The sequence below is a fragment of the Bos indicus x Bos taurus genome, chromosome 19 (assembly GCF_003369695.1).
Source record: "Bos indicus x Bos taurus breed Angus x Brahman F1 hybrid chromosome 19, Bos_hybrid_MaternalHap_v2.0, whole genome shotgun sequence".
NCBI lineage: Eukaryota > Metazoa > Chordata > Mammalia > Artiodactyla > Bovidae > Bos > Bos indicus x Bos taurus.
Window position 1 is genome coordinate 23,497,459 of NC_040094.1, and position 15,294 is coordinate 23,512,752.

General features: G+C 51.8%; 1 long non-coding RNA gene across 1 annotated transcript; it reads right to left on the bottom strand.

Moving 5' to 3' along the window:
• Positions 1-9,308: 9,308 nt before the first annotated feature.
• LOC113878516 lies at positions 9,309-15,235 on the bottom strand. The gene is made up of 3 exons (XR_003507007.1): positions 13,012-15,235; positions 10,591-10,706; positions 9,309-10,386 (listed from the first exon to the last, which is right to left on the bottom strand). It is a non-coding gene; the product is annotated as an uncharacterized LOC113878516 (long non-coding RNA).
• Positions 15,236-15,294: the final 59 nt, after the last annotated feature.

Genomic DNA, 15,294 nt, shown 5'->3' on the forward strand with positions numbered 1-15,294 from the left:
GTTCCATGTCCAGTTCTAACTGTTGCTTCCTGATCTACATACAGGTTTCTCAAGAGGCAGGTCAGGTGGTCAGGTATTCCCATCTCTTTCAGAATTTTCCACAGTTTCTTATGATCCACACAAAGGCTTTGGCATACCCTGCCCTAAATGTTCAGAGAAGGCAATGGCACCCCACTCCAGTACTCTTGCCTGGAGAATCCCATGGATGGAGGAGGCTGGTGGGCTGCAGTCCATGGGGTCGCTGAGGGTCGGACACGACTGAGCGACTTCACTTTCACTTTTCACTTTCATGCATTGGAGAAGGAAATGGCAACCCACTCCAGTGTTCTTGCCTGGAGAGTCCCAGGGACGGGAGCCTGGTGGGCTGTTGTCTATGGGGTCGCACAGAGTCGGACACGACTGAAATGATGCAGCAGCAGCAGCAGCCCTAAATGTTATTGTCAACAGACCTGACCCCAGAAGCCCTCCTGGCCTCCGGTCCAACTTCCTTCCCGCTGCCCCTGGGGGCACTGTGTTTGCTGGTGGAAGGTAGATAAACACACTTTATCAAACTGTTGTTCTTCATTTCCATTAAGGCCAAAGCTTGGACTCTGAACCAAGCTCTGTTCTAAAGACTTTTTTTTTTTTTTTACTGTTCAGAGGCTTTTGATTCCTTTACTTCCCAGAAACTGGCTGAGGTCCCAGGTTGAAGTTGCCTTGAAGTTTGACTACTAAAGAAGAAAAAAGGTTTTCCTCTATTTTGTTAACGCAATCCAGAGTTTGAGCTGGGATCATAAAGATTTCAAACATCCTGGACAGGACTTCCTCAACTGGATTGTTTTGGTAAATACAAGTATGAAACTGGAGGACACCAATACAGGAGGAAAAGTCCCAGCTCTGGGCTGAGGTGAGCCAAGTGGTGGGTACCCCTAAGTGGCCCAAATTTTAGGGGGTCCAGAAACCAAACCTCCCCCAGATGTGGGGAGTGGCATTAAACTGCTCACATCTATGTCTTGCCAAATAATATAAAATCATAGCTATCCTTTTCTCCCTTCAGAAAAGAAAGGAAAAAGGATCAAGAAAAAACCCATCTTTTTTGAATTAAGGGAATTTAACTTTGTGAAAAAGTAGCTAGATTGTCCTCTGTTTTTCCCATTTGGCTGCATCTGGGTAAAAATCCCCATCACTTACCAGCTTTTGCAAATCACCAGGCAGGCCCAAGGCTCAGGGGCTGGATGCTAGAGCACGGGGCAGGGGCTGGGTATTTCCCTGTGCCAAGGGGAGCAGACTCACAGCCCGGATTTGTTAGCTACCGGATCCTGCAGAAGGCCCCGGTGCCTCAGCTTCCCCATCTGTGAAATGGTAGTGGTCGCCGTGCACACCTGGTGGAGCATGGAGACCTTGGGCCTGGCACACAGCACACACTCATTCAGTGTTTGCTCTTGTGTTTTGAATGGGACGTCCACACCCCTCACGGGTCTGTGTAGGTTCACGTGAGTCCAGGGACGGGAATGATCCTTGGGGACAGGAAGCATCCAGGCCAGTGAGCAGAGTCATGATACATTGGGCTCCTGGCAACACAGGAGTCAGGCTGGCCCTGTGGCTCCAACAGCCCCATGAAGTCCCCAGAGATCACGCACAGCTCGGTTTCCCTGGAGCTGAGACTTTATTTAGCAAAGGCCCTCAGCAGGATGGAGGCCCCGCCCCCAGCAGGGAGGGGCCCTGCCCCAGTGGAGCATTTCCTGGGTCCTGACCCTGGCAGAAGGGCCACTGAGGGACTCAGCAAGGCCGAATCCCCCAACTCCCAACACACACACACTGACATTCTCTTCATTCTTAGCACAGTGAGCACAGGGAACTTTTGAACACTGACCCTGGTGTGCACCTGGGTGGATGTACACCCAGCTAGATGTGCACCCATGGGCGTGTGCTGCTGTGTGTACCACTCTGCGCACGTGCGGCTGTGTCAGTGTGTTTGTAGGTTATGCATGAGCCTAGAAGAATTTAGGAGATGGTTCTGACATCTCTACCCAGCCTCCCCCTCCCTTTCCTCCCCTTTGCCCTTTTCTGTAATGAAAAAACAGCAGAGGGGAACAGAAAAGGGGAGAGACGTGGGAGTCACAGAGACCTGGATCTGCACCCCAAGCTGTGCAGGTCCCCACGCCAAGGATGCGGAGCGAGTCACTCAGGGCCTCTGAGCTGCAGCGTCTCATCTGTGAGAGGGAAGTGTTCGCCCGACAGAGCTGATAGCAGGAAAGATTCAGGGCATCCCAGTGGGATTCAGGGCACCTGGGGAGCAGGACTGTTTGCAGGCTCTTGGGTCAGGCGGCTAGAACCCCAGCCTCTTCCATCAGTTTCTAGCAGAGGGACCTTGGGCAGCTTCTCACCCTCTCTGAACTCGCCCTACAGAGGTTCTGCAAGGGTTGAAAGAGTAACATAGGTAACAGAGTGTGGCGTGGCACATAGTAGGAGCTTTATAGAGGGCAGTTATTAAAATGTGCATCAAAAAACATTTAGAGAAAAAAAGAAAGCATCTCAGACTTTTTTGGAGGAATGGAAATATTTTCCACAATTGGACTGTGTGGCTGGTTGCACAACTGTAAATTTACTCAAAACCATTAAATCGTATGCTAGAAACAGTGGAATTTTATAGCGTATAAATTATACCTCAATAAAGCTATTTTGGGGTAAAGTATTTAGAGTTGAGTGGAAAAGCAAGTTGCAGAATAATACAGGCAGTATTGATACCACTTGTGAAAAGTTCTAAGCTATATAAAACAGTATTTTTCTAATATAAGTATGCATAGTAAAAACATCAAACAGAGCCTGGAATGATGTATCATAACTATGTTTGCTCGCTGGGTGGATGCAAATCAGGAAGGGAAATTTTTATCTGTAATGTTTTATTGTATTTATATATTTAAATGACCGGGAAACCTAGGCACTGGTGTCATAAAACTCAGAGTATATAGGGGGCCAGGAAGCCAGGAATGAGAGACACCATCAGGGGTGGGCGGGGGGCGGGGGGGGTCATAACTTCCTGCCTCATGACTTCTGTGATGAAATGGTGGCGATTATGCTGGTGTTTGCTTTATGGCTATTCATTACGCGGTGCATCTATATTTTGTGCAGTTTTCTATGTTGCAGTTCAGATTTTTAAAGCTAAAAAAAACCTCTCTAGAAAAAGGATGAAAATGTTCACTTTGATGGGTGCGTTTGGGGGTTGGCTGTGTCAACCTCTACACTCTTGTGTACTGAAATTCAAAATAAGTCAGAAGAAATAATGACCTGCCTTGCAGCATAGGGTGAAAGCTATATAAGGTAATTTTGATCATACACTGAAGTGCCTGGGGGACAGGGAGTGGAGGGGCATTGTCCTTCCTCCTCAATCAGGGTGGCCCTGGCACTGCCTTGGTGGTCTCCAGTCCCCAGTCCCCATAGGAGCAACTGGGCTTGAAGCAGCCCCCTTCACCTGCTCCCTGGGCTCCCAGATGGCCAGAGCACAGGCAGACGGTAGAGGAGCCTCAGACAGTGTCCCTCATTTACCAGGCTCTCCACGTCTCTGGCTGATGGATGACCCTCCAGGCTCCCTCCCGCCTCCCTCTGGACATGGCTGTCTCCAAGGCCACAGCCCGCCCAGGGTGGGAGCTTGTGCGGGGGCCCGGGTGGCGGGGGGGGGCAGGGAGGAGCCGCCGGCTGGCAAGGCCTCAGCTCCCTCCTACCACCGCTGCTCCACCTGTAACCCCAAGGTTCTCCCCAACAGCCCAGCCTCGGGGGGCTTCTGGTTGGCCTGGCTGCCAGTGCGCTTCATTTTCCCCTTCAGTCACTGAGAACTGAGTGCCCACCCGCCATGGGCCACGCACTGTGCTGGGTCCTTGCCTCCAGGGAGCTCACAGACCATGAACAATAAGCAGGACCTGAACTAACTATCTTGTTTGGATTGTCAGTCCCCTCGAGGAGATGGCCTGGAGCTGAGATCTAAAAGGTGAGCATCCGCCCCCACCATGAGATGATGTGGTACAAGCATATTTTGGAGACATTGCTGGCTAGTGCAAAGGCCCTGAGGCAGACCCAGGCTTGCATCAGTGGGCCTGGGCAGGGGAGGGCAGGATGAAGGAAAGGAAATGGATTCCTCTTCAGGACTAAGTACCCTCTGCCAAAGCCTGGAAAGGGGGCATGGTACAGTCATCAGGGCCACCAGAACCCACCCGGGGAGCAGCCCCAGGAAAGCCCCACTGGCATATTTGGGATGTGCTTTAAGCCCTGACCTAGAGGTTGCACCCAGAGGACCCCAGACAGCAGGAGAGGGTAGAACCACCCTCCTTGTCCCCCAGACAGAGGCAGGCACAGAGCCACAGGCCCTGTCTCAGCATTACTGAGTGACCTTGGACAAGTGGGGTCACCTCTCTGGGCCCTGGTTTCCATGTTAACAAAGATTGGCTGTGTTGTGGAAGGCCACCTACCCCAGCTTCAGAACTCCAGGTCCACAGGTGATTCCAGGCCCCACCCTGGGCCTGCAGCCTGGGCTCCCAGAGGGGTGAGTCCTAGGAAACTCCGCGGGACTCTGGGGGCTCGCCATCTGTGACCCCACAGCTGAGGTCCACAAAGACAGCGTGATCCCTCCGTGTCCGCAAGAAACTGGAACAAAAGACACAGGAGTGAGCTGAGTGCTCGAATGGGCACAGTCACGGCCACGAGGGGGCATCGCGGAAAGAACACCTGGCCTCTGGGAACCACGCCTGAGCCCTGAGCGTGTGGGCAGCACAGGTGTGTGCCGTGCCTGGAGGCGGGGAGGTGAGGGCGACAGGCGGAGAGAGAGCTGCCCAGCGGGGCAGATGGTGTGTTTGGGCACCAGGCTGGCAGCGGGACGGGAGAGTGGATGAGCTGAGAGCACCCTTCGCTGCCTGGGAGTCTGACTCTAAACACAGGCACTCACATACTCACCCAGGAGGCAGGGGCGTCTGCAGGTAAGGAGCCCCCAGGGTGTGGGGGCCTCCATCCCTGGCCCCTGGAGGGGGCTTCGCACCCGAGTTCCAGCCGGCTCAGCCACCAGCCATTCTGCCTGGACCCCTTCCTCCAGCGCTCTGCTGACCTAACTCTCAGCCTTCTTCCCATTTCAGGACTGAGGTCCAGGCCTTGTGTCCCGTGCTGGTTGGTCACTATGGACCCGCAGCTGGGGGCTCATGACCCAGCCGTGGAGCAGGGGAGATGGGTCTGCCTCGCTGCTAACCTGACTCAGATGCTGGGCTCTCCGAGGAGCTGGGAGATGTGTCTGGGGGAGTGTGGCCACCTGGGCCCATCGGTGCCTTGTGAGGTATGAACTAACCCAGAGCTGGCGGATGCCGGGCAAACCTCAGCCAGGCTCCAGCCCCGACACACCTGCACAGAGCCGAGTTCTTCCATCTTCAGCGTCAACGTGTGCAGCAAACTTGGCCTCTTTGTGGGGGTTGGGGGGAACAGCCTGAGGGGTGACAGCCTGAGGGGTGACAGGGCTGAACACATGGAGCCTAATGGCCTAGGCTCAAGTGTTAGTGAGCCTCTTTCTGGTTATGAGACCCTGAGCAATTAACTTAACCTCATTTACTAATGAAAACAATTTTATTGTAATAATTATGTTTATTTCAATATGCAACAGAGAAATATAACCAGCACATCAGTTCCCATCACAGCGATTATGGTTAGGACAAAGCTAATCTGAGTCTTTAAAGCATTTTTAATGCAAGTTGATTTATTTATGTAATTTATTTTTGGTTGCACTGGATCTTCATTGGGGCACAAGGGCTTTCTCTAGTTGGAGCGAGAGGGGGCTACTCTGTTAGGATACACGGGCTTCTCATTGTGGTGGCTTGTCTTGTTGTGAAGCGCCGGCTCTACAGCGCGGGTTTCTCGGTAATTGTGGGAAACGGGCTCCGTGGCCCTCGGCATGTGGAGTCTTCCCTGACCAGGAATAGGGATCAACCCTGTGTCCCTTGCTTTAGCAGGCAGATTCTCAGTCACTGGACTACCAGAGAAGTCCCTGCAAGTTGATTTAAAGTAAATAATAACACAGGTCCGGGTTGAGAAGCTGGTTCATAAGTGATGGAGGTTGGAGAATGCCAGGTAAGGGGGTGTCACCTGCCTGGCTGTGTTTTGCTGGGGGCTTGGGAACTTCAGAGGGTCCGGAGCAGGTGGAGATGCAGGGACTAGCAGATGAGAGTATCAGCAGTAGGGGAGCCTGAAGGGTGCTGCCGGAAGTCTTCCTTCTCTGGTGTCTGATCCCCCCACCCAGCCTGGGCTGCAGTGTGATCTCGGATGTAGCACAGCCACAGGGCACAGCGGGGCCCAGAGTGTGGCCTTGGGCAGTGGTGGCTGACGTGAAGCCTTTGGGAAGGTGGTTGCTGGGGAAGGGGTATGGGCCAGAGCTGTCGTGTTGGTGGGCAAAGGCGTCAGAAACCGTAAGAATGACACGGAGCGATGGTGGGTGTGTTGGTGAGGGCTGGAGCACAGCCTGTTGGTAGAGCATCAGAGGGATGTGGGGGGACTCCACCAGCAAGGGATGGAGGAGTACCAAGCTGGGCGACATGGTGTGAGAGTCCCAGGTCACCAGAGGTCATGTTTACAGACAGGCAGGATCTGTGAGCCCCAGGGAGAGGGCTGAGAGAGAAGCAGTAGAAGGATGCGTGGGACTGGGGAACCTCAGAGCTTCAGGGGACACCCAGGTGACCAGGTCAACGGGACCTGAGTCTTGGTGGGGAGCAAGGAAGTGCTCGATTAGGTGAGGCCTCAGGAGCCGGCATCTCTGCCTCTGAGGGGTCTCTGGGACTCACAGTTCCCCTCTGGTGGAGACCCCTGCCCGCTGGACCCAGGCTCCCAGCTCCTACCATCCCCACTGTGGAGCCAGAATTAAGATTTATCTTTCAGGGGCCAGAAATTCAGAAAGCAGCAAAGTTTTAAATAATTATTATTTTTAAAGGATAAAATTAAATTTGTTTTCATCATAGGCTTATTCTTTTCCTACTCTTTTATAGTGGTAAAATATAAAACTTGCCACATTAACCATTTTTAAGCATATATTTCAGTGAGTTAAGTGCATTCACAATGTTGTACAACCATCACCACTATGCATTCTCAGACCTTTCTCATCATCCCAAAAGAGGAACTATACTCATTAAATAATACCCCCACGCTCCATCCCCAAGCCCCTGGTAACTTCTAGTCTACCTTCTGTCTCTATGAATTTCTGTTTTTCATGTATGCAGTATAAATGCATAGAGCAGAAAAATTTCCCTGACCCCTGGTTCCCTTCACAGATGAATTATTTTTATCTATTTCCTGTTTATTCTTTCAGAGGAATCTTATGCTTATATAAATACTTGCCTGTATATATATCTTTTTATTTATATACGAAGGGAACATACTGTTTTATGCCTCTTTTTTATTAAACAATATATCTGCCATGAAAAGATTTTTAGTGCATCAGGATATCAGTATATCTTCCATATTAGTGCACACAGAGCTGCCTTGTTCTTTGTGTGTGTGTGTGCGCACAGGCGTGTGCTCTGTTGTGTCTGACTCTGCAAACCCATGGACTGAAGCACTCCAGGCTCCTCTGTCCATGGAATTTCCCAGGCAAGAATACTGGAGTGGGTTGCCATTTCCTGCTCCAGGGGATCTTTCCAACCCAGGGATTGAACCCTCAAGTCTCCTGCCCTGGCAGGCAGATTCTTCACTACGACACCACCTGGGAAGTGCTTTGTCTTTTTTATTCCTGTTATTGTTCAGTTGTTCAGTCATGTCCACCCTTTGCGACCCCATGGGCTGCAGCATGCCAGGCTTCCCTGTCCTTCACCATCTTCCAGAGTTTGCTCAAACTCATGTTGCATCGAGTCGGTGATGCCATCCAACCATCTCATTCTGTTGCCCCCTTCTCCTTAATGGTTACATAATAATATTCCATTGTAAAGGTGAATCATACTGCATTTAACCTACCCCTTAATAGAAATGCTTCAATTTTCAATTTGCTACATTTATCTATTGTCAGCTTATGCCCACTTTTAGTGAAAAAAAAATGCCACAGCACCTAACTAGCAGGAAGAACAAATTAAACATCATGAAATGCCCCTTCACACCAATTAGAGCAGCAAAAACTCAAGTCAGGTGACATCAAGTGTTGATTTGGATGTGGAAGAACTGGAATCTCAGATACAGCTAATAGGAATGGAAATGCTCATAGCACTGTGAGAGCTGTTTGGCATTACCTGGTCAAGCTAAAGATACATATGTCCTTCAGCCCAGCAATTCTGTCTCCAGGAGGTTGCAAAGACACTCTCCCATGTGGGCCAGCAGACAGGTACAGAATAATATAATAATCCATGGCAACAGGTACAGAATAATAAAGTGTGGGAATCGTCCTAAATGTCCAGTGGTAGGACAAAGGAGAAACAAATTGTGGCGGAGTGTTATACAACAATGAAAACAAGCTCTGGTTACATGTATCAGCAGGACTAGATCTCACGAACAATGGTAAGTGAAAAAAAAAGGAGTTGTTTGAGGATGTGGAAGTATGATACCCTTTATATGAAGCTTTAAGATGTATAAGACAATATCACATATTATTTATGGATGCATACATAGTAACATAAAGGTAAATGCATAGATTGATAATTATCAAATTCAAGACAGTGATTGCCCCTGGGGAGAGCAATGGGATGAAGGAGGAAATATCATAGGATTTCAGGTGCATCTGTAATGTTTTAAATGGTGGCGAGATAGCCGGAACACAAAAATTTGCCGTTTTAATCACTTTTAGTTGTACCATTCAGTGCATTAATTACAATATTGTGCAGCTATCACGGGTCCCTATTTCTTAAACTTTTTCTTCATCACCCAAAGCAGAAACTCTTGCTCCTTAAGCTTCCTTTTCCCCTCACCCCAGACCCTGGTGACCTCTAACCTACTTTCTGTCTCTATAAATTTGCCTATTCTGCACATTTCCTATAAGGAAAGTCCTACAATATTTGTGTCTGTCTTATTTCACTTCACATGTTTTCAAAGTTCATTCAGGTTGTAGCATAGATCAGAACTCATTCCTTTTTAGGGCTGAATAAGATCCCATTGAGGACTTCCCTGATAGCTGAGTTGGTAAAGAATCCACCTCCAATGCAGGAGACCCCAGTTCGATTCCTGAGTTGGGAAGATCTCCTGGAGAAGGGATAGGCTACCCACTCCAGTGTTCTTGGGCTTCCCTGGTGGCTCAGTTGGTAAAGAATCTGCCTGCAATGTGGGAGACCTGGGTTCAATCCCTGGGTTGGGAAGATCCCCTGGAGAAGGAAATGGCAACCCACTCCAGTATTCTGGCCTAGAGAACTCCATGGACAGTTGATGGGGTCACAGAGTCGGACATGACTGAGCTACTCACTAAGATCCCATTGTACGGATATGCCACATATCCATCTCTGTTCATCTGTGGATGGACGTGGGGGTTGTTTGCCTATGGGCTGCTGTGACTGATGCTGCAATGAGCATCAGTGTGCGAGTATCTATTGGAGACTGCTTTCAGTCCTTTTGGGCCCATACCTAGGAGTGGAATTGCTAGGTCATGTGGTAATTCTCCGTTTAGCTTTTCAAGAAAACTGCAAGGTTTTTGTGTATAGGCCAGCGGGTCTCTATGTAATACTCCAGGCCTTTTCTGTATGACTGAAATATTTTATAAATCTAAAAAAAGTAGAAGGAGTTAAAATTGGAAGCCACCATTTGCATCGTTAGTATCTTCAAAACCGCATCATAATTCAGAGCTATTTGAGGGAACATTTGCGGCTGTTGGCTCTCAGTTTCACAATTGTCAATTACAGCTCCTGCCCATTCATATCACTGAAATGTTCAGCCCTCTCCAGAAGACACTCGACAAAGCCCCTGGGCTCCAGAGGTCCCCAAGGCCTCACAGGGTGGGGGCCGGTGGCACTGCCTCATCCTTACTGTCACCTGAGTCACAGGTTACCCTCCACCCCACCCCCGTCCTCCTGCGGGTTATTTCTGGATCTTCCCCTAGGGATTCAGCATTATCCCTCCCTGACTTCTGATCTCCGGGCAGAGGCAGGCTGATCCTGGGCTAAGCCCCTCCTACCAGGTGAGCCTCTCTCACCTTGGCCTCTTCTGAGTTCAGCAGCCCAGACCGCAGCCTGCATGGAACCGAGCAGAGAGCCATAGTGCCTCCACTCAGCCCCTGGGGCTGAGTCCTGGGTGGGCCTGGGGTGACCTTGAGCCAGGTCCTCCATCTCTAGGCTCAGGAAGCAGGTGGAATCGGGGGTTGGGGGGTGCTCACAGACCTGTGGTCTGCAAACCACTGAACAGGTGTCCCAGGAGGGAGAGGAGACAAGCATCTCTTTGAGCCATTTAGCCCATCGTGACAGCTCCAAGAGCATTTGACATCTGCAAAATAACATCATTAGGTAAGTGTTAACTTTTTCCCACTGGCAGGCCCAGGGCTAGTAAATGTACTGTGACGACTATAATGTGTTTATGAAATGTGAATAATAAATTATCAGAAAGAACTGCATTTTTAATATTGCCTAATACATCCAGTTGGCCTCACAGCAGCCACCGGCTATATGGCAGCGGTTTCCATTAACTTACTGTGCTGGCTCTCCACACGATTCCTGGGCTGGGGCCCCAGCAGGGGCCAAGGAGGAGGCCAGGGACAGCGGACAGCTCCCATGTCCCTTCCTGATTCAGTCTCTGTCTTCTGGAATCTAAAGAAAAGTGGAGCCTCGTTTACCATCTAGGCCACTGCAGAAAGCACCCTGGGGTTTGTCACAGGGTAGGGGTACAATAAATATGTGTTAAAGTGCAGATTCCTAAAGAAATGAATGGACAAGGGCCCCTGGAAGGCCCCTCTCCATCAAACAGGAAGTGCTTGGAAGTGCTCCATCAGCTTCTCCTTTGTGTAAAATTTCCTGTCAATTCAGACAAGTTTCTATCAGCACAGCATGCCCTGAGCTCCTCTAGTGATCAGGGAAGGGGGAGACTGGTACAGTGAGGCCAGGGGCGGGAAGGGCCCTTCCTCCCAGAGCACAGTGACGCCGGGCAGAGACGCCAACCCAGGGCGTCCCACCAAGTGCAGGGTAGAGGTCATTGCCTCCAAATGCCTCTCACCTACTGGAAGGAAAGGCTTTAACTGTTCATTCTCAGCCAAGAAAGAAGTCATAGTGCCTGATGTAGGATGTTTCAGGCTCCCTATTGGGACTTCTAGAGAAGGAAATGGCAACCCACTCCAGTATGCTCACCTGGGAAATCCCACAGACAGAGGAGCCTGGCGGGCTACAGTCCATGGAGTTGCAGAAGAGTCGGACACGACATAATGACTAAGTAACAACATTGGGACTTTGCCAGAGTGCTCGCAAAATTCCAACCCTCCCCGCCAAGAGTGGCACATTGAACAGTGCAGGGATAGCAAAACAGGTGAGAATACGAAACCGTTTGCACCTTCTAACCCAGCGATTCTCATACAATTAATTGTGCATCAAAATAACCCAGGGGTGCTTATTCAAACACACCCTGAGTCTTCACACACATGTCTGAGTCCATGGGTGTGAGGCAAGGGCCAGGAATGTGTATTATTAACAAGCATCCCAGGGATGCAGGTACCCTGCATCCATCCTTTGAGGAACCCACTTCTACCTAGTTGGACTGGGGCCTTTGCAGTCTGTTAGAGAGGGGAGGGGGCAACTCAGAAGCCTGTTGGGAGAAGCAGGTGGTGGAGAATCAGGAGTACACGGTTCCATGGACTTCGCTGGTGGTTCAGTGTTTAAGGCTCCATGCTTCCACTGCAGGGGGCCCAGGTTTGATCCCTGGTTGGGGAACTAAGATCTTGCATGCCACACAGTATGGCAAAAAAAAAAAAAAAAAAAGAGTACAGGATTCCTGAGGGCTGTGACTCTGCCCACTTCACTTTGCCAAGGACAAGTCCAGCTGCCTGCCTGTGTGGGGAGTGGAAGAGGCAACCTGATTGATGGGGTCTGGACATGTCCAGCTGTTTAAAGATCCCCACACATGCTAGCCGGCGCCCCAGACTTGGCAGGAGCCTGCACTTTTCAATGTACTTGCCCAACATCCTCATCTGGTCCTGACAGCAGACAGGAAAAGAGGGCAGCCAACTGCATTTCACTGGTAGAGAGACTGAGGCAGGCACAGGGCGTCAGACTATGGTTTGCACCAGGAAGGCAGGGGCAAGAGAATGACAATGTTCTGAGTGCCTCTTTCGTGCTAAGTGCTTTCTCTGCAGCCCCACCTTCATTTCTCACAAGGTTGTTCCCCCTAACTTGCCCCAAATTAGACACAATTAGGAGGAGGCTTTTGTTTATTTTTTGCTGCGTTGGGTCTTTGTGGGCGTTCTCTAGTTGCGGCGAGCGGGGACTCCTCTTCCTTGCGGTGCGTGGTCTCCTCATGCCGTGGCTTCTCGCTTTCTGGAATGTGGGTTCAGTGGTTGTGGCACACGGGCTTAGTGGAATCTTCCCAGACAAGGGATGGAACCCACGTCCCCTTCATTGGCAGGCAGATTCTTAACCCCCGGACCCCAGGGAAGTCTCAGGCACTGTTTTGAATCCATCTGCCTGTCTCCCCTGCCCAGACTCTTTCTAGAAACTAGACACCTGCCTGGTAATACCAATTCTGCTCCCTCCAGGGGGGCCCTACCCCATGGCAGCTGGGCTCACAGCTGGGTGAACTCAGACTTCAGAGTGGCGCTCAACTCTGCCACCTACCAGAGGTTAGCCCCAAATATGCCAGTGTTCCTCCTGCGGGTATCCTGGCATTTGCTGACTGGATGCTTTGGAGGCTGGGCTTCTTGCAGACCCTCCCCAGAGCCAGCACCCACAGAGCCAAGAACCAGGCACTGAACTTCAAGAAAGCCAGACCCACAGAAAGTCAAGAGGCCAGGAAGAAGTAGTCAGCCCCGTTCTCTCCCCTCTCCCAGGGAACACATGGGTAGACCCTGGCCATCAAAAGGGAAAAGGGTCAGAGGTCAGGATATCCAGGCTGTTATTCCCAGTCACTCACCTTCCTGAAGACTCAGGTTCCCCATCTGTAAGACGGTGACTGCACTCTCGTGCCCCTCAAGTGAATGAATTACAGAATGATGGTTCCGCGTCTGTACTTTAATACCCGGTGCCATTACATAATCACTTAGTGATGCAGCCACCTCTGGCACAGAAGTCACTCCGTGCCTATTTAAGGACTAATCCCCTTAAGCATTCCCGGAAATGAGAAACCCACTCTGTGTTAGGCTTCCGGGCTCTCCTGTCCTTCCCTTGGCCTTGGATTCTTGGAGGGCTGAATTTCTCTTGCACCAAGATCCCAGATTGTCCTTCGGGAGCCTCCAGGCCGGTTCATTCCCACTGCAACCCCTAAGATTCTCAGCCACCTCTCTCTTTCCCTCCCCTTCCTTCTCAATTTGGGCAGTCCCCATCCAAGAAGCCACAGGAAGAGCTCCCGGGGAGCCAGTTTTTACCTCTGTTTCCAGCTTGTCTCTGTAGGGGTAAGAAGGGAGAGGCAGGGGTGGGGGCCATGAAAGTTTCAAAAAAAGTCAGGACACCTGAGTGCTGAGCCCAGCTCTGTCACCAGCCAGAGATCACCCAAGCAAGTCACGGTGTCTGAGCTTAAATTTCCTCACCTGCAAAGTGGGAATGTTGTACTCTGCCCTGCCTGCGTGGTGGGTGGCAGAAGGGATCAGTGAGGTGACAGCTGTGAAGGCTCTTGACAGAGCATGCCATAGGTTTCCAGGGCGGGTGGGGACCTTGCCCACCCAGTTCAGAACTCGTCACGAAATAACTCATGGATCTCCATCATGTGCGTCAGCAGCGAGTCTCCTCTCTCAAGGGAAGGGTGAAGAGAAAGCTGACACCGGGTGAGCATCTCTTATCTGCCATGCTCTCGCCAGATGCAGCCTTCTCAGAGTGCCAAGTGGTTGGAATTAGCCCCATTTCACAGCTGAGAACACTGAGGTTCAGAGAGAGCTAATGATGTGCCAGAATGATGCATCTGGAAGTGATGAAGGTGAGGCCACCTCTCTCTTCCCCCCACACCGCCACAGGAGTTATGGTGGGGGCAGGGGCACAGGCTTGAGACCCCTCATTTAGTCTTTCTGGAAGGGACCCAGCCAAGAAGATAAGCATCTCTGATGTCAATGGAAACCAGAGAGAGTAAACAGGATTCTGTCTATGGCCAGGGCTTTCTGGGAACACACCTGTATAAGCAGCAGCCATTCCCAACAGAACCGAATTCTCAGGAAATCAGGACAGAGCCAGGGCTGGGCCTTTGTTTGGTTTTCTGACCATGTGGGAAGCCTGAGGCCCGGTGGCCAGCCACGCCCTGACTCTCCGCCTCTGCATCCTTCATCATGCCCTGGGGATGCCCAGGCCCCTGCCTGCCCTCATCCTCTCCCAATCACCTCTTGTGGTCAAGGTCCTCACACACCCTGTCCTTCAAGCTACTCACTGACCAAGTGAGAGGCTGACTCCTGGTTAGAAGGAGGGTGCTTGCGTGTGACCTGAGAGGAAGGGTGAACAGACTGTGCCATCGGTGACCTTGGACAGCTGTGGATGTCTTGCTAATGTGAGAGCATCCTGTCTGGCACTCCTAGGAGTGAGGCTATGTGACCTGCTAGGCTGGGGGCTGGGAGGCGCCCTGGGTCTCCTGATCACTTTGGGGGCGTGTCTGTATATGCTGTTAGGTGTGCCGCGGACAGGGGTGCCCTGAGTCCCCTGACCGCCTCCACGAATGCTGTTAGGGATATGTGTGTATTGAGGGGGTGTACAGCACCACAGTAGCTTCAGCCAACTCTCTATGGGTACGTGTGTCCTGCAGATGTGAGCAGTCGGTGCTTCCGCCCAGTTCTGCACACGTTTCTGTGCGCTGGAAGTGTCCTTGCGCACCGGCGTTTGTTCTGTGTGAACGGAGCCCAGGAAGTGCGGGCACGCGCGGGAAAGTGCGGGTGTGCGTCCTGCGGGTCCCTGCTCTGCTCCGCGCCCGTCCTGCGCCTCGTGAGTGGAAGGCGCCGAGTGGCCCTGCCCGCCGAATGCGCGCGCAGGGTCCCGGGCCGGCGTGCGCGCCGGTGTGAGTGCCAGTGAGTGCGGCGCCACTCGGCTCGCTCCGCGCCGCGCCGCCCGCACACTCGCACTGATCGGCGGCTGCCGGTGACGCGGGCTGGGCCCGCCCCCTGCCTGCCGGCCCCTGGCACTCACTCGCGCCGGCCGCCGCCGAGCAGGCAGCAGCCGCGTCAGGGCCGTCCGGGGGCGCCGCCGGCGATGCCCGCAGCCCCCGCCACGCCCCGCCGGGCCTGCT